The sequence below is a fragment of the Zingiber officinale genome, chromosome 2B (genome assembly GCF_018446385.1).
Source record: "Zingiber officinale cultivar Zhangliang chromosome 2B, Zo_v1.1, whole genome shotgun sequence".
Lineage (NCBI taxonomy): Eukaryota > Viridiplantae > Streptophyta > Magnoliopsida > Zingiberales > Zingiberaceae > Zingiber > Zingiber officinale.
This window is the reverse complement of record NC_055989.1, coordinates 12346193-12370407: the sequence shown is the minus strand read 5'-3', so window position 1 is coordinate 12370407 and position 24215 is coordinate 12346193.

Below are 24215 nucleotides of genomic sequence, written 5' to 3'. Positions count from 1 at the left end.
CTTCCTACCAACCCCTATCTTTTTGAGTTTTCTTCAGTAATCATTAGGTTTTGATTTGATTGATGAGAAGTTTGGGAGTTGTGCCTGAAGACAACAATATCATCTGCATCAAAAATCACACACCCTATCCACTGTTGCAGCATTCTCTTCTAAACTTTCATTTACTTGATCTAAAGACATTATTATCTTTTGTTTTAATCAAGCGTTGTCACACCTCTGACAAATCTCTTTGTTTAGTTCGATGGCTCAGTCCACGAGGCTGCAAAGATGGTCTTCGCCACCATTGCCACCGTGGTGGCAACCACCATCTGGACGAGCTTCGAGTTGTAAAATTTTGAATTCTCGAAAACGGTGTGCAGAAACTCTCGGTACACTGCTAGTCTAAGCAGAGAGCACAGAGGTGGTGGTATGCATAAGTGCTGATAATTAAAAATAGGATCAGTTTTATGATTGCGTATTTTTCTACCGTCCTTTGAATCTGCATCCCTCGAGCAACATTTAAAGCGTCTGCTAAATTCAGATTTGAAAAATAAAAAAAAGAAGCAAAATGAATTAATTAAGAGGATGAGCAAATATGGATCCATTGGAGTAGGCGATTGAGGAAATGCTGACTGATCGAAGCTGTTGACGGAATTCCTTCTGCGCCATACTGATCTGGAGCCACCGTAGCAGCAGCAGACGGCCTGCGCCGGTGTCGGGAGCTAGCCGCTCCCCCTTGTTTTCAGTACTATCGCTGTGGTCCTCGACCTTATCTGCTTCCTATCTCTCTCCTTTAAATCAAGCAGTGAGAGTTAATTTTAATTACCTTGAAAATTTACTCTTTTAGGGTTGCATGAAAGATATATAGTTACAAGGCGCTCGATCGCTAGTGTTGATATTTGAACTAACGACATGATTGAAGAGCTAGCTAGCACATCTCAAGGAGCCTTCCCCTCGTGGCGATATGATAGTTGAGATATAAGATGTTATCATATGAAGTTTTAAGGTCAAAACTCAATGCGTTCGAGTATACATTCCCCCATGTCTTGATCACTTACACTAATGGCTAGTAGTCACCTATGATTTACCTCCTCCGTGTTAGCCTAACTAGGGACGAGGTTGATGGGAATGATAGGAGTGAGTGAATCACCTTTTTGTCAATTGATGAGTTGGGCCCTCATGCAAGCTTGGTAATTGATGCGAATGGTAATTAGAGAGTGACATGTGATTAAGAATGTCAAAGATCCGGTGAAGGTGATGGTCAAAATCAACAGAAGGTCCTGGCTACTCTTGACTCTGTGTCACTCCCGGCTCCATGATCGTCCACAACTTCATGCTGCTCCTAGCTCCACATCGATCTCGAGTCTGGATCATCTCGGCTTCGTGCAGCCTCGACTCCAAGCAACCCCGGCTCCACACCAATCTCGAGTCTCTATCATCTCCGGCTCCATGCAACCTTGAGTACTCCGAGTAACTCTGACTCCATGCCAATCTCGAGTCCAGATCATCTCGACTAATTGGAGTGACATACTTGACTACTAGCAATTAAGGTGATAAATTATGGCTTGCTAAATATATGGACAACGTAATCATTCGTCAAAGAATGTGAGAAACGTTGACGTTTAATTCGAGAAAAGTGGATAATATAGTTATTTATTTCAAGAAACATGATTAACACAAGTGTGGATCTCAAAGCATGTGGCGCATAACAACAACACTATAAAAGGTAACCCAAGTTTAAAGGCATAACTAGGTATGTGCACATATTCATCCACAAACTCTAAACTACCATTCAACTTCCCTTTCTTTGTTCCTCTTCCATCGAAAATTTACTTGAGAATCGAAATGAATATAATAGAGAACTTTAATCTTCATTTTAACCCTCTCTTTTCAGTACTCTCTCCCGAGCTCCAAGGAGAAGGACGACAGAGCCAACATTAACGCCAACTTATCGGTGACACGTTCGTCGAACACTCAGTGTTAGATCACATTTGCACTATTTGCATGCTCAGGCCCTGTCTCGCCAAGACTGTGTTAAACTCATGAACAGCTCGCTCTTATTTCCTCCTCATATTTGTCATTGTAATGAAGTGGATGATCGATTGGTTGTGGGGTTGAGTGTTTTGTTAGGTTGGCAATGGTGTGGCTTATTTGTAGCAGGGTTTACGTACACCTGCATGCCTGCATGCATGCACGCTTCATGTCAGTTCTCCTGTCGAGCAATATTTAAGACTGATGGTTCGGAAGAGAAAAACTTTACACCATAATTTCCCCTTTTTCATCATATTGAGCTTGACAAAAATTTACTTCAATTGGAAGTTTGTTGAGATCGACTTGTCTAAATTGATCGGTTCAATTGGTTCGACTTGTTAATTCATCAAGCACAATCGGTCTGATTGATCTGTTTGAGTTTAGTCCAACCCTTTAGCCCCGAGGCTATCGCATGAGCGGACTCTAGAGGGGCAAGGGGGTCATGCCCCCCTCATTCTTTTAACATAAAATAATTAGTATATTCTTAAAGATTTAATTAACAAAATAAATTTATTTTACACAACCAAAAAGTCATAAAACCTTATTTTAAGTTTTTTTTTCCGTAACCGATAGCCTCTTGTCCTCTTCTAAAAAAAATCTTCTCCTTTAGCTTGACTTGCAAAGGTACACATTTTCCCTTCCCTCGCTTTTGGCTGAGATTTAACACACAAGTACTTGGTTTTTGTTATAACTTTGTGCTTATATTTGTTAAAATCAATATTGTAGGATCGAAATAAATGAGAGAAGAGGAGGGAAGAGGAGAGGTGAATCTCATTTTAAAACTCTTTTTTTTTTTACTTTAAAAACTCTTCAAAAAATTAAATATACAGCGAAAAAATTAAGTAAGAATAACACATCGGAAAGTAAAAGACTCGTTTGTCTTTAACACACTTTTACTGACACTTAAAGTAGTTATTGTTGAACCCCATGAGTGTTTTGATGTGATCAACTAAGTTGGTTAGGTCCTGCTTTGTGTTTGACCCTTGTGTCTGAGTGTGCAGGAGCTTAGGAGCGCAGGAAGTCGAGTGGAAGACGCAGCTAGCGAGAAGGACGGCACGGGAAGGGAGCCGACGGGCTTGGTGCGTCCAAAGGACGAGAGAGCTACGGAAGAGTACACCGGTGGACGAGAAGAACGTGCGCGGTGTTCGAGGGACGTTAAGCCGGAAGGAAGGCTGCTCGAGGAGAAGGCCGAAAATTGGGTTCGAGTGAGCCCTATTTCGGTTGGCCAGAATCACCCAAAAGAACGGGACTTCGGAAGACGAAGCAAAGAAGCAAGCAAGCTGGAAAAAGTTGCCAGCCAGCTTGGAGGCGCCTCTATCAGGCTTAGAGGTGCCTCCAGCTTGAAGGCGCCTTCAATGCATGTTGGAGGCGCCTCGGACCTGGCAGAAGTGAACGTTGGGCTTTTGGATAAAGTTTTATCCACTCTCTCGATTGAGGCGCCTTGAACCCCTATTGGAGGCGCCTCAGACATCCGAGATAGGATTTCCAGAGGCTATATAAAGGCCTCTAGAACTAGGAATTAGACATCAACTGTTCTATTAACTCTGTAATCAATTCCTAGCAATAGTTCTGAGCTGTAAGAGTGTAAAAGGCTTCTCCGCCTTCAGAGAAGGAGATTTTTCTACTGCGCGCTTTTCATCGCCCTGGATTAACAACCTTCTTGGTTGTAACCAGGTTAACTCCCGGTCTTCTCTGTGTTGGAGGATCTTGTGGCCGGCTAGAAGGGGGGTTGAATGGACGGCGCCCCTAAATCCTTGCTTCCTACGATGTTAGCGCAGCGGAATACAAACGAACACAAATAGAAAGCTAAACACCAAATACAAGAATAGAAATGCAAACCGCTAACACGTTCGTTTACATGGTTCGGAGATAACTTGCTCCTACTCTACGGCGTGTCCATAAGGTGGACGATGTTAGAGTGTATACTGAAAGCTTAAGCTTTTGTAAACATTTATTTTGAATAAAGAATCACATTTGGTCAAATTATCTACATTTGATTGTAGTTGTTCAATTAATTTATATTGTAGATAACATAGTATGTGGTGTCACATACAGAAGATGATGTTATCAGTACCTTATAAATTATAAACAGTAGCTCACGACCGAAATGGAAAGGAACAAACCATTAGAAGGTCGTAGTGTAATTAGGAATTAGTTTATCTTAACTATATAATTACACTAGTACACTTAGAGTGTATTGAGTAGGACCATTTGAGGTCGTTTCTTTTATACTGACTTTATAAAGAAACAAAGACCTCAGTTATTATGGAAGTGTGTGCTCTTAATCCTAATATAATAACAAGCACATATATTTGATATTTATTTCTTTAATTTATCAATGGGTGAGATTTAGTTCGATAAATCAATAAGCCCGATAAGTTGGGAAATGATATCACTTATAGTGTGTGTTGTTGATTATAGAAGGAAACTGTGTCCTAGTAATCTAGGTTGATAATGTCCCCAAGATCAGCTCATAAAGATTGTCATGTTAAACCCTGCAGGTGGACTTAGTCCGACATGACGATAAGGTTGAGTGGTACTATTCTTGGATTAAGATATTAATTAAATGAGTTGTCAGTAACTCACTTAATTAGTGGACATTCGACATCTTAAACACAGGGAGACTAACACACTCATAATAAGAAGGAGCCCAAAAATGTAATTTGGGATTGGTGCGGTAGTTCAATAATAGTTCTCTAGTGGAATGAATTATTATTGATAAAATTAAGTTGTGTGTTTGGGGCGAACACGGGATGCTTAATTTTATCGGGAGACCAAAACCAATTCCTCCTCTCGGTCCCTATCGTAGCCTCTTATTTATAGAGTACTATACTCACCTATACCCACCTTCATACCCATGATAAAGGGGCCGACCAAGCTAGCTTGTGGTTCAAGCAAGGGCCGGCCAAGCCTTAATTCATGGGTGGCCGACCCTAGCTTGAACCCAAGCTTAGGTGGCCGGCCCCCATTAAATTAAAAAGAATTTTAATTTTTAATTTTTATTATGTGGAAGATATAATTTATTAAAGAGAATTAAAATTAAAATATCTCTCTTAAAAGGATCTACAAAAGATTAAAGAAAGAGATTATATCTCTTTCTATATTTGTAGATTGGAAAGATATTTTATTTTTTCTCTTTGAAAATTATTCACATGTCGAAAAATTAAAATTATGGAAATTTCTTTTTATCAACCATGAAGGGATTTTAAAGGGAAATTTTATTTTTTAAAATTTCCAAAGACAAATAAGGAAGTTTTAATTGTTGATTAAAATTTATCTTATTTGCTCTACATGAGGTGGCCGGCCACATACAATTAATTAGGAAATTTTATTTAATTTCTCTTAATTAATTGTTGTCAAGGAAAGTTAAGGAAATTTTATAAATAAATTTCCTTATTTGCCAAAGCCAAGGAATATAAAAGAAGGGGTTGGGGTGCCTTAATGGGTTACAACTTCTATTGTTTTCTCCCTCTTTTCCTTGGTGTTGTGGCCGGCCATCCTCCCTCCCTCTCTTCCTCTTTGTGGTGGCCGAAATCTATCTCTTGCTTGGAGCTCTTGTGGTGGCCGGATACTACTTGGAGAAGAAGAAGAAGAAGAAGAAGGAGAGAAAGCTTGCATCCCTTGGAGCTTGGTTGGTGTTATTCTTCATCCTTGGTGAAGCTTTTGTTTTGGCCGAACCTAGCAAGGAGGAGAAGAAGGTGTGTTGGTGATTTCTCATCTCGGAAGATCGTTGCCCACACAACGTCCGAGGTTAGAAGAGGAATACGGTAGAAGATCAAGAGGTCTTTCTAAAAGGTATAACTAGTAATTTTTCCTTTCCGCATCATACTAGTTATTTTTGGAAATAAATATCAAATACAAGAGGCTTACGATTCTAGTATTTCGAATATGTTTTTCGATGTTGTGTTCTTTTGTTTTTTCTTTTCCTTGTGATTTGATTGTTCTTTTCGGTTAACCTAAAGTTATTTTAGGAAATTAAATATTAGCTTTCCTTAAAAGGTTTTGTCTAGTCGGTGGTGGTTGCTCCCATATCCAAGAAGGTCATGTGCTTCGCCATGTCAGTACTAGGAACCAATTTTGGAAATTAATATTTAATGGAATTAATAACTTAGGTGATTTGAATCAAACGTGTAAAGTTCCGCAGGAGATCCAAGTCAAAACCTAAAAGAATAAATAGATTAAGTTTTGGATAAAACGTGTTAAGTTCCGCAGGCGATCCAAAATTTAATTTAAAAGAACACATGGTAGCTAGGAAAAGGTTCAGACCTTTGTACAAAATTTTTGTACAATGGAACCTCTAGGTTTTCCGAGTAGCAACCAACAGGCGATCCCTCAATCCGTCAGTGGATTATGTTGGAGCAATCTGGGTACCCTAGGTTTTGATGTTTGGGCAAAGGTTTAAGTTAGGTTTATTGTTGTATTTGATATGCATTGTGAGTGTGCAGGATACAAGTACAACAAGGAAAGTCCAAGAATGAGTCTTGGCGGTGTAAGTCCAAGCATGTAGTCCTGGCAACGTAAGTCCAAGTGTGATCTTGGCAAAGGAGGAAAGTCCAAGGATGAGTCTTGGCGGTGTAAGTCCGAGCATGTAGTCTTGGCAACGTAAGTCCAAGTGTGACTTGGCAATGGATGAAGTCCCGGAGGCGCGACTTCTTGGCAAAGGAAGACCCGACAACAATGACAAGGCCGATGGAAGCCCCAGAAGGTAAGACGTGAAGGATGAGGAGGCATCCGAGGGACGCAAAGATGATGGAGGAGGCTAGAAGGTTAGGTCTAGGTTGGTCGGGCGAGAACGAGTGCTGAGTGAATGTACTCGGGGTAAAATCCTAGAATTATGGTTTACTGTAGCAGTACTGTAGCAGTCGACTGCATGTTTCATCAGTCGACTGGTGCAGTCGACTGGGAGAAAACAGAGGGTTGATATCGAGCCGTTGGGCTACAACGGTCGAATTTCCACTAAGGGCAGTCGACTGTATGTTTTGGCAGTCGACTGGTAGGCGGGGTTTTCCAACCCGTGGCCTATATAACCAAGCATTGGAAGCTTGGTTAAGGTTGACGAAATTAGTGGTGGTTAACCCTAATTAGAGTCTCCTAGTGCCCAAGTGATCTAGCGTGCTTGTACAAGGTTGTGGCGAGGTTTCTCCACCCACAAGGAGCTACACGAGCTAGCCGGAGGTTTTCCGGGGAGTCATCCACCGACGGATCGGGATCGTCCACCTTACGGACAGCCGTGAAGTAGGAGTTTCATCTCCGAACCACGTTAAACAACGTGTCATTGGATTTTCTTCTTGTTTATTGTTTTCTAGGGTTAGCTTTGCTTTTGTTTGTTAGTATTTTTGTTTCTGCTGTGCACTAACAAGCGTAGGAAGCGACGATTTGGGTGAGACGCTATTCACCCCCCTCTAGCGAACGTCAAGGTCCCAACAAGTGGAATCAGAGCGAGGTCACTCTTCTACGGACTAACCGCCAAGAGAGCAAGAAGCTAGAGGAAGAAGAAGATGGAGTCCGAAGGACCGCTCGGATGGGATATCCGAATTCCACCTCCGTACGACAAAGAAGACTTCAATTATTGGAGGAAGCGGTTGGAGACATGGTTTCAAATGGATTGGAACCAATGGGTTGTCTTGAGTGACCCATTTTAAGCTCCTACGGACAAGAAGGGTAAACGCCTCCGACCTCGGCATTGGACCGAAGAGCAACGAGAGCAATCGGAGGTGGACAAGGAGGTAACGAGAATTTTACATAATTTACTACCTTCTAATATTTTGTTAAGTGTAGGTGAAACCACAAATGCAAGTGATCTTTGGAAAAAGATCATTGTCTATCATGAAGAACCTATAAAAATCCAAGGAGTGGAAGAGCCCAAGGAGAATGGCTCATTGGTCCAAGAAGAGAAGGACCAATCCGATGTTGACAAGAGGTCAACATTCGAGGAGGAAAAGGAAGAGGAGGAAGAGAAAGAGAAGGAAGAGGTGGAAGAGGAGAGATCTTCCACATCCTCAAGAGATGAAGAAGTGGAAGAGTCCACATCTTCAAGTGAAGAGGAAGAAGAGAAATCCGAGGAAGAGGAGATCTTGGAAGTTCAACCCTCTACCTCAACTACCAAGAAGAGCATAAAGGACCACATCAAATGTTTTGAGTGTGGTAAAATGGGGCACTACAAGAGTAGGTGTCATTCGCTCAAGAAGGTAAACCCTAAACTCACTAAAGTTAATTTAGAAACTAATGTGAGTTGTAGGAAGAAGAAGGAGAAGAAGCACATTAGGTGCTTTACATGTGGTGAGTGGGGTCAATACCACACAAAGTGCCCAAGGAGAGGAGAGCTCAAGAAATTGGCGCACTTGAAGAAGTGGGAGAAGAAGGGAACTTCCAAGGTAAAAACCAAGGTATCATTTAATGAATCCATTCCGTTGACACATGATAAAAAGCATGCTAGAAATAACTCTTATCATCTTAATGCTATTTATCATGAGAATAGGAGGCATGATAACCTTAAGGATAAATATATTCCTCCTCATGCTAGATTTACCACACCTAAGGTTAGGAAGGTAAATAATAACTTAGGCAATAACACCAAGGATTTTAGATATAAGCCTAAAAATAGAAATGCTCAAAGATTAAATGAAAAACCAAAATCTAGGGATTTATGGAGTGAAAATCAAGTCTTGAGGACAAGACTTGATAATTTAGAAAGGACCTTAGCAAGAATGAAAAACATGCTTAGGGGTCAAAATGAGCATAACCTAGGAAAAGCTAGACAAGAGCCATCCAATAGCGATAGGGGTTTGGGATACAAACCTAAAGCCAAGGAGGATGCGACTTCCTTTCATAGGGTTCCATATAGCTATGGGGCCAACCCTAGGTGTAGAGGTCAAGTCAAAGATACTAGGGAAGGAATCCCTAAGAGTACTTTTGACAAGACAAATGTGACTAAGAGTTCTAAGAAGTCTAACAAAGTCACAAAGAATGTCACAAGGGAGGTCATCCCTAAAGTTGATCTAGTAAAGGTGACTAAGGCTCCAAAAAGGCCTAATAAAGTTTCAAAGAAGGTTACAAGGGAAGTTATTCCTAGAAGTGACCTAGTAGAGGTGACCAAGGCTTCTAAGAAGCCTAGAAAGATCCTTAGTAAGGTATCTAGGGAAGTCATCCCTAGTAAGTACCTAGAGCATCCAAGGAGCACCAATAGGTTGTGGGTTCCTAGGAGCATATTCTCTACACCCTAGATAGGTTTAGAGAGCGTCAACTCCAATTGGAAGGGTAGTTAACCCAAACTTGTTAAAGTTGACACTTGAGAGCATTTTCAAAGTTATTGTTAACCTTTGAAAATGAAAAGCATTGTAGGGTTACTCTTTGAAAGAGTAATATATGTGCCAAAATTTAAAGAGTTGAATTTAATCTAACTTGGCACACTTAAGAAAAGTATAAGAAAAATCAAGTTAGAATTTTGATACTTTCTTAAGGAATTAAGAGAAAACTCATGCTTTAATCAAATGTGATTAAAGCCTTGAAGAGCAAAATGTGTCAAAATTTGAGGAGTTAAATATAATTTAAATTGACAAACTAGAGAGAAGCAAAAGTAATGCCAAATTTGGAATTCGACATTTTCTTATGGAATTAAGGGAAATGTAAACCTTAATCCAAATTGTCACTCTTGGAAAGAGTAACATGTGCCAAATCTTAAGGAATTATGTTTGAATTAAATTGCCACAATGTGGAAAAACATAAGAAATACCAAATTGGGGGTTTGGTATCTTCTTAGGGTAATTAAAGGAAAATCTAGGTCCTAATATAAGATGTTTACTCTTTGGAAGAGTAAAATGTGTCACACTTTGAGATTTTGAACTTAATTTAAATTGACACATTTAGAAAATGATAAGAAATGCAAAGTTGGGGTTTTGACATTTTCTTAGAAGGTTAAAGGCAAATCTAAGTCTTAATTTGATTTCATTTATTCTTGGAAAGTGTAAAATGTGTCATACTTTGAGGAATTTGGTTAATTTAAAATGACACAAATTTAGAAAGAAATTAAAGAAATGTCAAGTTGGGGTTTGACATTTTCTTGATGAAATTAGGCAATCTAGGGTTAAATTTTGAGTTAGCTAGGGTTAAGAATACTTAGATAGGTAATCTAGGTAAATTTTATTTATGCTAACTTGCCATGATTGTTTGCCCATCATATGCCATGACATCATATTTAGCATTCACATTTTATTATGAAAAATACAAAAATATCATGTCATGTCATACATACATCATGTAGCTATAACATGCTTTGCTTTTGAAAATTATTTATTTTGATGTATGCCATTAATCATCATGTAGTATGTCAATTTCCTTGTAATTAAGGACAAATGCATTTATTATGTATGGAAGTGTCCCAACAAGAGGGATCATATCAAGTGACATCCTAGATGGATGATCATGATTTTTACAATGCCTAGATAGAGATGCATGATCCCTTAGTTTAGGGCAAGACCAAATATACATCTCACAAAGAACTATAAGGTGACTTGTATGTGTTTTAATACACGTTAGATACAAGTGAGATGTTAAGATGGTGAACAAAACTTAAGATGTTGATCTAGTGCATCTTGTTGAGTTTTAGGTTCATCAAAACACATAGTTATGTGTCTTCCAATCATTGGGAAAGCTAATGTACAAGTCATGTGCATTGAGCCCAAAGAACGTGGTTGGATATTGGTTTTGAAAATGATTTCAAAATACTTTTGAAAAACCTTTGTGAAGGCTATCTTTTGATAGTAATCATCATTGAAAAGTTAAACACAAATTAGGAGAAAACATTGAAGTTTTCAAGAGTTTTCAAATTTGTGTCAATCTTTGAAAATAGAAAGTATTTTCATAGAAAACTATTTTTCCCTGATAAAGTATACCCTAAATAATGTCTACATGAGTTTTCATGATGAAAACAAGTATGGATTGGTTAAGAAAAACTAAAGTGAAGTTTCAGTTGAGGTTTAGTTTCATTATTGAATTTTGAACCTCAAAACTTTGAGTTTTGGTTTTCCTAATTATTTAAGAACCCCAAGTCATTGTTGGTGCAATGATAGAAGTTTGACCATCTTTTTAGGGGGAGTTGCTCTTTGAAAACATAAAAATCTTTTCCAAGACCAAAAGGAGGTCAAGTGTTAAGGTAGCACATGACATTGGTATGGGAGGTGTGACCAAGGACAAGGGAGAGTCATCCAAGGCCAATAAGAAGGAATATGTTAGGGTGACATATAATTATGGCAAGGATGAGGTGTCCAAGGTGAAGGACAAGAAGAAACTAACCAAAGACAATGTGTCTAAGGTTAAGAAGGTGAGTGTAGTAGGTCAAGTGTCACCTGAGGTGCACCGAAGTGGCCTATCCATAGTGGATGAGTCACCAAGGGAGGTGACTAAGGTTAAGATTCCTAAGGATAGGAAGAGCTTTTGGGACCCATGATAGATGGGTTATCAAATGTGCCAAGTGATTAGGAGACGGACTTAAGTCTCTAACCTAGTGGGTTGGCACAATTGGGGTGTATTTCATGCATTGAAATATGAATTGGGTTCATATTGTATGAAAATTAGTTTTTGATGTATAGATGTCATATAAACTAATGCTAGGGATGCATTATGGTTTAGTATGGGCAGATACATCAAGAAGAAGCCAAAACTAGGACTTTAGGTCAAGGTTCAATTGAACCATTTAGCTAGTTTTGAATTTTATGTCAATCTTGGGATCTGTGATAAATATATTTTTATATATATTTTTCCCAAGTAGACATGGATAAAATAGATCTCTCCACAAAATTTGGGATTTTTCGGAGATCTGTAGAATTTTTGGCGCATTTCTGAAAGTGGGTCAAAAAGGTTGATTTTTGCCAACATAGAGTACCAGTCGACTGGTACAGTTACCAGTCGACTGGTAACAGTAATTTTGTGCACAGAAGACCTCTGTAAGCTCATTTTGACGATGCCAGTCGACTGCTGGTTTTACCAGTCGACTGATAGCACTGTTCATGAGCACAGAATGTCTCTGTAAGCTCGTTTTGATGATGTCAGTCGACTGGTACTTATGACAGTCGACTGATACAATCTAAGAATATTTTCTAGCATTAGAAAATGACCAAAAGAGTAGTAAAACATGTATGTAATCTTATGGGGGATTAATACCTGATGTTTATGGTCATTAGAGGTCAAAGAGTCCAATAATTGAGATATTGTTGGAGCTCTTTTTGATGTATGGCAAAGGGGGAGAAATTTATGTTTAAGTGGGAAATCTACATACCTTTGCAAGAAATCCTATCTCAAGGGGGAGCTTAGGTGAAGGGGGAACGATTTCTCATTTATTAGCAAAGGGGGAGAAGATTACCTTTGCAAGAAATCCTAGCTCAAGGGGGAGCTTAGGTGAAGGGGAGCCTAGGATTAGGTTCCATGATTTATGCATGTGTAGATTACATATCTATTTGCATTATTATTGCTATATTGTTTCCCTAACTTAAACGGGTTGCCAAACATAAAAAAGGGGGAGATTGTTGGAGCAATCTGGGTACCCTAGGTTTTGATGTTTGGGCAAAGGTTTAAGTTAGGTTTATTATTGTATTTGATATGCATTGTGAGTGTGCAGGATACAGGTACAACAAGGAAAGTCCAAGAATGAGTCTTGGCGGTGTAAGTTCAAGCATGTAGTCTTGGCAACGTAAGTCCAAGTGTGATCTTGGCAAAGGAGGAAAGTCCAAGGATGAGTCTTGGCGGTGTAAGTCCGAGCATGTAGTCTTGGCAACGTAAGTCCAAGTGTGACTTGGCAATGGATGAAGTCCCGGAGGCGCGACTTCTTGGCAAAGGAAGACCCGACAATAATGACAAGACCGATGGAAGCCCCAGAAGGTAAGACGTGAAGGATGAGGAGGCATCAGAGGGACGCAAAGCTGATGGAGGAGGCTAGAAGGTTAGGTCTAGGTTGGTCGGGCGAGAACGAGTGCTGAGTGAATGTACTCGGGGTAAAATCCTAGAATTATGGTTTGCTGTAGAAGTACTGTAGCAGTCGACTGCATGTTTCATCAGTCGACTGGTGCAGTCGACTGGGAGAAAACAGAGGGCTGATATCGAGCCGTTGGGCTACAACGGTCGAATTTCCACGAAGGGCAGTCGACTGCATGTTTTGGCAGTCGACTGGTAGGCGGGGTTTTCCAACCCGTGGCCTATATAACCAAGCATTGGAAGTTTGGTTAAGGTTAACGAAATTAGTGGTGGTTAACCCTAATTAGAGTCTCCTAGTGCCCAAGTGATCTAGCGTGCTTGTACAAGGTTGTGGCGAGGTTTCACCACCCACAAGGAGCTACACGAGGTAGCCGGAGGTTTTCCGGGGAGTCATCCACCGACGGATCGGGATCGTCCACCTTACGGATAGCCGTGGAGTAGGAGCTTCATCTCTGAACCACGTTAAACAACGTGTCATTGGATTTTCTTCTTGTTTATTGTTTTCTAGGGTTAGCTTTGCTTTTGTTTGTTAGTATTTTTGTTTCTGCTGTGCACTAACAAGCGTAGGAAGCGACGATTTGGGTGAGACTATTCACCCCCCCTCTAGCGAACGTCAAGGTCCCAACAGATTAGTCCCCGACAAACTCCGGCTAGCTCAACCTCCTTGTGGGTGGAGAAACCTCACCACAACACTCACCAAAAACACTTGGACACAAGGGAACCTTTGAGCACTTAGTGACTACTAATTAGGCTTTAACCAAGTCTAATTTCGTCAACCTTTGCTGGCCATCCCAAGCTCCTTCTTATAGAGCTTGAGGAAATCAGCCTTGCTGATTTGCCCGTTACCAGTCGACTGATCCTTGCACCAGTCGACTGGTGCCAACCCAACGGCACTCCAACGGCTATCTATCAGTCGACTGGTCCCAGCCGTTTTGGGCACAGAAGCTCTCTGTGCTTACCATCAGTCGACTGGTCCTAATGCCAGTCGACTGGTACAACCCTAAACTTAGGGTTCCCATCCCGAGTACATTTCTCTCAGCACTCTGACCCTCACGACTCACTTGACTCTTCTTTGCAGCTTTGATCACTTGCCTTCAAGCCTACTTCCTTTGGCTCTCGTCCCTCGGATGCATCCAAGCCCGCGGCTCGTCCCCAATGTCATCCTTCGCGTATGCCTCGAAGTCGCTTCCATCGACCCTTGTCCTTGCTGCCTTGTCCACGGTCCCTCGGATGCTCCATCCTTCACCGGACCCGAAGCCGTCAACCTGAGTCACATGTGTCACCTGCAGTCCTGCACAACTCAAGTACACATATCAAATAACGAGGGTAAACCTAACTTAAACTCTTTGCCCAAACACCAAAACACATGGTCTCGCGGACCATTGGGATTGCTCCAACACTCTGTTCTTCTGTTTAGCTTTATTGTTTTAAGTTACTTTTTATTATTGCTATTGCGCTTTCGAGTTGAAAGATTCTAGCAGGGTAGTTTTAATTCGTACAGGCAATTCACCCCCTTCTTGCCGGCCTCCGCTGCACCAACAAGTGGTATCAGAGCTAGACCGCCTCAGAAGGACTAACCACCGACTGAAGCACAACGATCAAGACGATGGCCGGAGCGAATATTCATCCCCCGAAGTTCGACAGAGACTTCGCGACGTGGAAACGTCGGATGGAGGTATTTTTCAAGATAGAATTTGACATTTGCTTAATTATGAAATATGGCTATGCAGTTCCAAAAGATAAAGAAGAAAACACGTGGAGCAAGAAGGAGCAAGCTGATTTTGTCGCCAACGGAAAGACAGAATTCCACCTGCTTAGCATGCTGCCACCACAAGAGGTAAGTTGAATCGGAAGCTACGACTCCGCGAAAGACCTCTGGGAAAAATTCCTGGAGCTTCACGAAAGTACCTCGGAAGCTAAGCTAGCGAGGTGTGACATCCTCCGGACCCAGTTAACGAACCTTCGGATGAACAACGGCGAGAAGGTAGCGCAACTCCAAGCAAGAATCAAGGAGTTAATAACTCAACTAACCAACCTTGGAGAAGAAGTAATGAACCGGGACTCAATCTGGAACTCCAGAGTGGGCCTCCTTAGTAGATACGTACTACATCTCTAAGGAATTCGAGGTAAGTACTTTATAAAATTTGTTTTCTACTTTTGAACTTCATGAATCTCGAGTTGCAGAGCCCAATGGAGTAGAGAAGACTAGTCAGAACATTGCCTTAAAAGCAAAAAATAAACGCTTCTGACTCTGACGCATTGATTGACGAAAACGAAGCTGCGTTAATGGTAAGACGTTTTAATAAGTTTTTCAAATCTAACAAATTTAGATCGCAGTCGAGTAAACGTCATCAAAAGACAAGGACAGTCCGTTGCTACAATTGCAACAAAGAAGGGCACATCAAGGATGACTGCCCGAAATTGAAGAGCAAACAGAAAGAGAAGGAAAAGATAAAGTACAAGAAGCCAGAATCCTCCAAATACAAAAACCTGAAAGCGACATGGTCAGACTCATTCTCCGAATCAGACCTCGAAGAATTCTCGGGGTTAGCGCTAATGGCCAACCATCTCTTCGAAAATGACTCAAGCTCAGAGATGAGCATAGATGAAGGGGGAGGAACCTCAGAAGAAGAAAGTAGCGATGAAGGGGGAGTATCACCAAATCAGGTAAGTAAGGTACGTGCTCTAACCCCTACTCAGTCGTTTAAATTTATCAAATCTCTTTCTAAAGATTTGTTTAAATTAGAAAAAGAAAATACTGAATTGAAAATGAAATTAGCAAAAGCATATCCACTTGAGATGTACGATAATCTAAAATCAGAAAATAGAAAATTAAAAATTGAAGTTGAAAAATTTTAAAATAATGCATGTTTAAATAAATTTCCAAAATAAAAAATTAGAATTTATGGAAAATTGATTTGGTACATTAGAAACCATCAGGGTCAACTTAGAAGAGTGTCTAAGAACTATGTACCCCCTAAATTTTTGAATAATCCTGTAGGAAGGAACCTCTATTGGGTTCCGAAATCTATGCTAAATTAATTTATTTAATTAAGGCTTTCAAAAGAGAAAATTAAACAAATAATTTTTTTATGAAGTTTTGTCTAAGGAAGTGGTTGTTGCTCCAATAACCAAGAAGGCGTAGTGCCTCGCCACGAACTAGAAGCTGAAATATTGAAATAAAATGTTTAATTAACTTTCTGAAAAAGCATTAAACTAGAATTAAATAATGTCTTGAAAGTTTTTTTAACATTTTTGAAAAATTCTAAAAATTCAGTTTACTTAGATTTTTTTTAAAATTTTAAAAATTAATTTTGACTTAGAAATTATTTTGAAATTCCATTTTGTTTAGAAAATTTTGGAAAATTCATCCTACTCAAAATTCTTCTAACTTAAAAATCTGCTAAATATTTTTAAATATCATACTCTTATCCCGTTTTGCTGTGATCAAAGGGGGAGAGATTAGTACAAGTCTAAGGGGAGATACTTTTTTCAATAATTTTTTCAAAAAAGTTTTTTCTCTTAAAACTTTTAATTAGTTACAATTTTACTTATTGCAAATTAATACTTAAAATTTTAGTTTAGTAATTCTCTTTAAAATTACTATTTATCTATTTTTTACTCTAACTTGAACTTGGGTTGATGCACATAAAAAAGGGAGAGATTGTTGAACCACGTGGGTGTTTTGATGTGATCAACCAAGTTGGTTAGGTCCTGCTTTGTGTTTGACCCCTGTGTCTGAGTGTGCAGGAGCTTAGGGGCGCAGGAAGTCGAGCGGAAGATGCAGCTAGCGAGAAGGACGGCACGGGAAGGGAGTCGACGGGCTCGGTGCGTCCGAAGGACGAGAGAGCTGCGGAAGAGTACACCGGTGGGCGAGAAGAACGTGCGCGGCGTTCGAGGGACGTTAAGCTGGAAGGAAGGCTGTGTTGGTTGCTACTCGGAAAACCTATAGGTTCCACTGTACAAAAAATTTGTACAAAGGTCTGAACCTTTTCCTAGCTACCATGTGTTCTTTTAAATTAAATTTTGGATCGCCTGCGGAACTTAACACGTTTGATCCAAAACTTAATCTATTTGTTCTTTTAGGTTTTGACTTGGATCTCCTGCGGAACTTAACACGTTCGACCCAAGTCTCCTTAAGTTATTAATTCCATTAAATATTAATTTCCATAAAAGGTTCCCAGTACTGACGTGGCGAGGCACATGGCCTTCTTGGATATGGGAGCAACCACCACCGACTAGACAAAACCTTTAATAGAAGGCTAATATTTAATTTCCTAAAATAACTTTAGGTTAACCAAAGAGAACAATCAAATCACAAAGAAAAGAAAGAAACAAAAGAACACAACTTCGAAAAAACATATTCGAAATTCTAGAACGTAAACCTCTTGTATTTGGTATTATTTCCATAAATAACTAGCATGATGCGGAAATAAAATTTACTAGTTATACCTTGTAGAAAAACCTCTTGATCTTCTACCGTATTCCTCTTCTAACCTCGGACGTTGTGTGGGCAACGATCTTCCGAGATGAGAAACCACCAAGCACCTTCTTCTTCTCCTAGCTAGGTTCGGCCAATCACAAAGAAGCTTCACCAAGGACGAAGAACAAAACATCAACCAAACTCCAAGGGATACAAGCTTTCTCTCCTTCTTCTTCTTCTTCTCCAAGTAGTATCCGGCCACCACAAGAACTCCAAGCAAGAGATAAGTTTCGGCCACCACAAAAGAGGAAGAAAGGTAGAGGATGGCCGGCCACCACACCAAGGAAAAGAGGGAGGAAAAATAATAGAGGTTGTACCCATGAAGGCACCCTCACCTCTTCTTTTATATTCCTTGGCCTAGGCAAATTAGGAAATTTAATTACAAAATTTCCTTAATTCTTTTGCCATGTAAAGAAAAATTATTTTAATTAAAACAATTTTCTTCTTTTAAACACAATGGCCGGCCACTTTAAAAAACAAAACAAGGAGAGTTTTAATTAATTAAAACTTCCTAATTTGTCTCCAGAAATTTTATAAAAAATTTCTCCAATAATTTTTATCCCTTTTATGATTGGTTTATAAAAATAAATTTCTATAATTTTAATTTTTCAACATGTGAATAATTTATAAAGAAGAGAAATAAAATATCCTTTCTAATCTACAAATAAGGAAAGAGATTTAATCTCTTTCTTTAATCTTTTGTAGAGACTTATAAAAGAGATATTTTAATTTTTAATCTCTTCAATAAATTATATCTTTCACATAAGAAAATTTTAAAATTAAAATTCTTTTTAAATTAAATAGGGCCGGCCACCTAAGCTTGGGTTCGGCCACCCATGAACCAATGGTTTGGCCGGCCCTAGCTTGATCCTCAAGCTAGCTTGGCCGGCCCCTATAACATGGGTATGAAGGTGGGTATAGGTGGGTATAGTACTCTATAAATAAGAGGCTACGATAGGGACCGAGAGGAGGAATTGGTTTTGGTCTCCCGATAAAATTAAGCATCCCGTGTTCGCCCCGAACACACAACTTAATTTTATCAATAATAATTCATTCCACTAGAGAACTATTATTGAACTACCACACCAATCCCAAATTACATTTTTGGGCTCCTTCTTATTATGAGCGTGTTAGTCTCCCTGTGTTTAAGATATCGAATGTCCACTAATTAAGTGAGTTCCTGACAACTCATTTAATTAATATCTAAGTCCAAGAGTAGTACCACTCATCCTTATTATCATGTCGGACTAAGTCCACCTGCAGGGTTTAACATGACAATCTTTATGAGCTCCTCTTGAAGACATTATCAACCTAGTATCTCTAGGACACAGTTTCCTTCTATAATCAACAACACACACTATAAGTGATATCATTTCCCAACTTATCGGGCTTATTGATTTATCGAACTAAATCTCACCCATTGATAAATTAAAGAAATAAATATCAAATATATGTGCTTGTTATTATATTAGGATTAAGAGTACACACTTCCATAATAACCGAGGTCTTTGTTTCTTTATAAAGCCAGTATAAAAGAAACGACCTCAAATGGTCCTACTCAATACACTCTAAGTGTACTAGTGTAATTATATAGTTAAGATAAACTAATACCTAATTACACTACGACCTTCCAATGGTTTGTTCCTTTCCATTATGGTCGTGAGTTACTGTTTATAATTTATAAGGTACTGATAACATGATCCTCTGTGTGTGACACCACACACCATGTTATCTACAATATAAATTAATTGAACAACTACATTTATCATAAATGTAGATATTTGACCAATGTGATTCTTATTTCTAGATAAATGTTTATACCAAAAGCTAGGCTTTTAGTATACACTCTAACAGGCTGCTCGAGGAGAAGGCCGAAAATTGGGTTCGGGTGAGCCCTATTTCGGTTGGACGGAATCACCCAAAAGAACGGGACTTCGGAAGACGAAGCAAAGAAGCAAGCAAGCTGGAAAAAGCTGCCAGGCAACTTAGAGGCGCCTCCATCAGGCTTGGAGGCGCCTCCAGCTTGGAGGCGCCTTCAATGCTTGTTGGAGGCACCTCGTGTTGGTGCGGTTAGCACTAACGATTTAACCCAGGTTTTTGATGAATGACAAATAGGTTAAGTTAGGTTTATTGTTGATCTAACACTCTGATCGAGTGTGTAGGATAAGTCCAGACAGGTCGACGGGCTGACCGGATGTCTGGCACGAAGCCCAGCTAGGTCGACGGGCTGACCGGATAGCTGGCACGAAGTCCAAGCGGGTCGACGGGCTGACCGGACGCTTAGGCACGAAGCCCAGCTAGGTCAACGGGCTGACCGGATAGCTGGCACGAAGTCCAGACGGGAGGTAAGTAAGGTAAGTCACTGGAGGGGAGTGACTGCGAGGACGCGTTCCCAGGAAGGGAACATTAGGCGTCGATCCGGCTTAGATCCATTTCGGATATCTAAGTCGAGATCGTGACTAGATTCCGATCTCAGAAAGACGGAATCTAAGTCATACTTTTTCTGTTAATTCATACTTTATAAATTGTGCTAACAATCTGTGTTGCAGGATATATTTTGCCTCGGACTAACCTTGTTTTGCAGGAGAAGGAATCTCTAGAAAAAGGTGGTCCGGGCGCCCGGAGGCAACTTTTATCCTCTGCGTCGCCTCACCACGTGGAGCATCCTGACTGGACTTGCCACGTCGCACCAGGGCGCCCGGAAGGGATCCAGGCGCCCAGAGCAGCATATAAAAGAAGCCCCAGCGGTGGAGCTTCAAAATCATCTTAGAATTCCCAGATTGCTTTGCTGCTCTGTGCTCCAGCGACGCTAACAAAGCTCCGACAACGCACCCTTGCTCTTGAAGCTTTCTTTTCTGTCGGTATAGCTTTGTGTTTTGTTTCATTAGCATTTCTTGCACTCTTTTTGTAATCACATTCGAATTGCTAGTGATTGCCCAACGAAAGTGGTCAAGGACCACGTGCCTTCGAGTAGGAGTCGTCACAAGCTCCGAACGAAGTAAAATCAATTGTGTTCATTTACTTTTCCGCTGCGTACTTTTACACTCGAGTTTTCGAATCGATATTCACCCCCCCCTCTATCCAACGATCACGGTCCTACAAGTGGTATCACAGCAGGTACCGCTCTGATTTGGTGCAACCACCAATCAGACAGGGGGTGAAAAATTAATCTTTTTTCGGTTTTCAGTTTTACGTTTAATTTCAAACTAGTATTTTTACCTGTTTTGAATTTTTTTCTCGTCGCAATTAAATCTAAATTGGTGCAACACCAATTTAGATACTTCTATTATTTTTTTTCTTCCGCACTACTAATCCAAGACCAAGTCTTGGGATTTTTGTTTTTCTTTTCTTTCTTCTGTGCGCAGGACTAAAATGTCTCAGACAGAAGGATTCAGCACAGTACGACCTCCACTCTTCAACGGGGATGACTTTCAGTACTGGAAGAAGTGCATGGAGGTTTACCTCAAAACAGACTTTGACCAGTGGATGAGCGTTACGAGACCCTATAAAATTCCAGCGGACAACTCCAGGAATATACTGGATCCTGAAGACTGGACAGCAGATTTGAAGAAAAAGGCGTCAACAGAAAATAAAGCGATCAACACTCTATAGTGCGGATTAACAAGAGAAGAACTGAACAGAGTCGATCCACACAAAAATGTTAAAGAGCTGTGGGACAAATTGATCGAGCTGCACGAGGGAACGAGCGACGCCAAGGTAACAAAACGAGACCTGCTTTTAAATAAAATTCTTAATATAAAAATGCAGGAAGGTGAAACGGCGAATCAGCTCCACGCGAGGATCAAGGATATCCTCAACGGGCTTCATGCGATAGGCCACCAGATGGAAAATAGAGACTTAATAAGGTACGCATTAAATGCTTTTCCACGTAATAGTTTGTGGGCATCAATCGTAGATGCCTACAAAATTTCTAAAAATCTTTCTAAGTTAAAATTAGACGAGCTTTTCTGTGAATTAGAATTACATGAACAAACTAATGCAGGACCCGAGAAAGGTATAGCTTTATTTGCAGGTTCCTCCAAAGAAAAGAAGAGCAAGCCTGAATATGAAGAAGATTCCGACCAAGACTCCGAAGACGAAGAACACCTGGTGAACTTGGTAAGAAAAATGTTCACCAGGAGAAAAAGGAGCATCAGCAAAAAGGACCTTCAAAAGATCAGTTCTCCCTCAGAACAAAAGAACGTGATTTGCTTCGGCTGCAATAAAAAGGGACACTACAAGAACGAATGCCCAAAACTGAAGTTCGACAAACCGAAGTCAACCAAAAAGAAGGCCCTTAAAGCAACGTGGGACGACTCCTCGGACGAATCGGAGGAAGAAGAGCAGAAACATCAGAGCCACCTCGCACTGATGGCCCGCGAAGCTGAAACAGAAGACGAGTCGGAAGATGAAGACGAGTCTGAACCCGAAACAAGCCACGAGTCCGTACTCGTTTCTGAAGGCCCAAATGAGGTATATTTTAATTTAAACAAAAAAAATTTTAGAATTATTTCCTGTTTAAATAGTAAATTAACTAAAATAGAAAATGAAAACAAATCACTTCTTGAGGAAAATCAAAATCTCAAGGAACAAATCAAAAATTCAAATCCAACTCAAGATCTAACACTTGAGGAGGAGAATTTATCATTAAAAAATGATATTAACAATTTAAAAGAAATGCTAGAAAAATTTACAACAAGATCAAAAAATCTTGACTTAATCCTGAACAATCAAAAAACATGTTATAATAAAACCGGACTCGGATACAAGTCGAACTCAAATAAAACTTTTAAGTCATTAATAACTCAATACAAATCAACTAATCAAGCTTGGGTTCCAAAAGCGTGTCTGACCACGCAAGTAGGACTTAATCAATATTATATACCTAAAGAAAAAGTATATTATATAAACTCGATTAAACCAAATAAAAAACCAAAATACAAACCTAAATCGAAAAATTCAAAATTTAAAACTCAACAAAATATAAATTATCACCAAGTTAATTACAATTATAAAAGAAACAGACACAAACCTCAAACGAAAATTTAAATTAAAGGTCAATAATTCAGGGGGAGGCTCCAGAATAGCTGGCACCTCCAAAATTAACTAACCCGGCAGGGTAATTAGGATTAGTTAAAAAGAGACCAAGTTTAACTTGAATCATGGTACTGGTGAAGTTTTTGGATGATAGTATGTTAGGAAAGCTTGGGCATCGCATGTCTAGAAAGATATGGTTTCGATCTGGTGCATTTGGCCAAGTGGAACTGACCGAAGCTACCCTTAAATGAATCCTAACCAGTTAGACCAAGATTTAGTACTAAGCTCCGTGGATAGGACTATTCGGAAAACCTCGAAAGGTTGGTTACTACTAATGATGTCCATGTGACTCACCAAGCTTAGAAGTTTATCCGAAGATTGCCTATTTGTGGAGACTAAAGCTAAATCTGAATCTAACACAAGTTAAATCAAATCTTCATAATTAAAAATCCAATTTCATCTCACAAAATCATAGGATTCCCTGATTGATAATATAGATCGGGTGAGATGAATAAGGCTTAATTTTAAACTTAAAAATTAATTTCAAATTTTCAATTTTAAACTTAAAAATTAACTTCAAAATTTTAATTTCAAACTTAAAAATTAATTTCAAAATTTCAATTTTAAACTTAAAAATTAACTTCAAAATTTTAATTTCAAACTTAAAAATTAATTTCAAAATTTTAATTTCAAACTTAAAAATTAATTTCAAAATTTCAATTTTAAACTTAAAAATTAACTTCAAAATTTTAATTTCAAACTTAAAAATTAATTTCAAAATTTCAATTTGAAACTTAAAAATTAACTTCAAAATTTTAATTTCAAACTTAAAAATTAATTTCAAAATTTTAATTTTAAACTTAAAAATTAATTTCAAAATTTTAATTTTAAACTTAAAAATTAATTTCAAAATTTTAATTTTCAACTTAAAAATTAATTTCAAAATTTTAATTTTAAACTTAAAAATTAATTTCAAAATTTTAATTTTAAACTTAAAAAATTAATTTCAAAATTTTAATTTTAAACTTAAAATTAATTTCAAAATTTTAATTTTAAACTTAAAATTAATTTCAAAATTTTAATTTTAAACTTAAAATTAATTTCAAAATTTTAATTTTAAACTTAAAAATTAATTTCAAAATTTTAATTTCAAACTTAAAAATTAATTTCAAAATTTTAATTTTAAACTTAAAAAATTAATTTCAAAATTTTAATTTTAAACTTAAAAATTAATTTCAAAATTTTAATTTTAAACTTAAAAATTAATTTCAAAATTTTAATTTCAAACTTAAAAATTAATTTCAAAATTTTAATTTCATACTTAAAAAATTAATTTCAAACTTAAAAATTAATTTCAAAATTTTAATTTTAAACTTAAAAATTAATTTCAAAATTTTAATTTTCAACTTAAAAAAATTAATTTCAAAATTTTAATTTTAAACTTAAAAAATTATTTTCAAAATTTTAATTTTAAACTTAAAAATTAATTTCAAAATTTTAATTTTAAACTTAAAAATTAACTTCAAAAATTTAATTTTAAACTTAAAAATTAATTTCAAAATTTTAATTTTAAACTTAAAAATAACTTAAAAATTAATTTCAAAATTTTAATTTTAAACTTAAAAATTAATTTCAAAATTTTATTTATTTTAAAATTTTAATTTTAAACTTAAAAATTAATTTTAAACCTAATCTCTAAAAAAAAAAAAAAAAACAATGG